Genomic DNA, 1,179 nt, shown 5'->3' with positions numbered 1-1,179 from the left:
CTCTTTAAGATGTTCAAAGGCCTTAGTTGCTTTTGGAGTCCAAAAAATGCATCTTTCTTTAGTAAGGTTGTTAGTAGTGTTGCTATTTTCCCATAATTCTTAATAAAATTGCGATAATACCTTGTCAACCCGAGAAATCCTTGAATATGCCTTAAAGTTTTGGGGATTTCCATTCCTTTATGGTTTTAATTTTGTTATGCTTTACCTCAACACCCTCATGAGATACAATACGACCCAAATAATCCACTTTTTGTACCCCAAAGAAACATTTCAGAGGGTTAATTGTTTCTCCTCCAATAGTTTGAACACCCTATCAACATGTTGAACATGATCTTTCCGAGACTTGTTGTGGATTAGTATATCATCAAAAAATAGTAACACACATTTTCTAAGGAAGGGTTTGACAATGGAATTCATCAAACCTTGAAATGTGGTGCATTAGTAAGACCAAAAGGCATGAACAAAAATTCAGATTATGACCTCCATGAGTTCTAAATTTTATTTTCGGAATGTATTGTCTTCATTCTAATTTGATGATATCTTGAATGAAGGTCTAGCTTGGTGAAGTAAATTGCTCCATGTAGTTCATCCAACAATTCATCAATGTTCCCCGGATGCGGGTGATACTGCTGTCATTAATGGCCCTCATACCAACTGTTAAGATCGCGTACTGCATGCTGCAGAGCAGCGGGGCTCCCCAGATCTTCACCTTAAGTAAAAAGGATGAACATCATTTCGACGGAGATGGTGGTGTCTGCGCATTTATGGTTTACTTGGTTCGAAGCATGGCAAGGATGGTTATATTCAATACCACCCCGCTCTTCCCTCTCATGGTGTGTTTCACTTATTCTGGCTCTGAGTTCTGGTCATTGAAGGCTTCGGGAAGTAAGAGGGTCCTCTTTTTCAGAGGCGCGCCACACAGATTTCAGGCACGTCTCAGGGGTAAGCAGCTCTCTCATCCTTCTCTAGCTCAAGCATTTTGTTTCTCAATTGCTCTCTCTGCTGTTTCTGTTGTTTTCGTAGCCCTTCTTTTGCTCCTCAATATGGTCCGCCAAGGTGGCAGGAAGAAACCTAGAGGGCATCATGGTGATGGCTCTCGGCCTACAACCAGTAGCTCTGATAATCCTGATCATTCACCTACCAATCTCCCTCCCTCTCAGGCGAATATGCAACCATCTA

The sequence above is a fragment of the Pinus tabuliformis genome, chromosome J (assembly GCF_031772625.1).
Source record: "Pinus tabuliformis cultivar Carrire ecotype Pingquan chromosome J, CPIR1, whole genome shotgun sequence".
NCBI classification, from domain to species: domain Eukaryota; kingdom Viridiplantae; phylum Streptophyta; class Pinopsida; order Pinales; family Pinaceae; genus Pinus; species Pinus tabuliformis.
Note: the sequence above shows the minus strand (reverse complement) of the source record.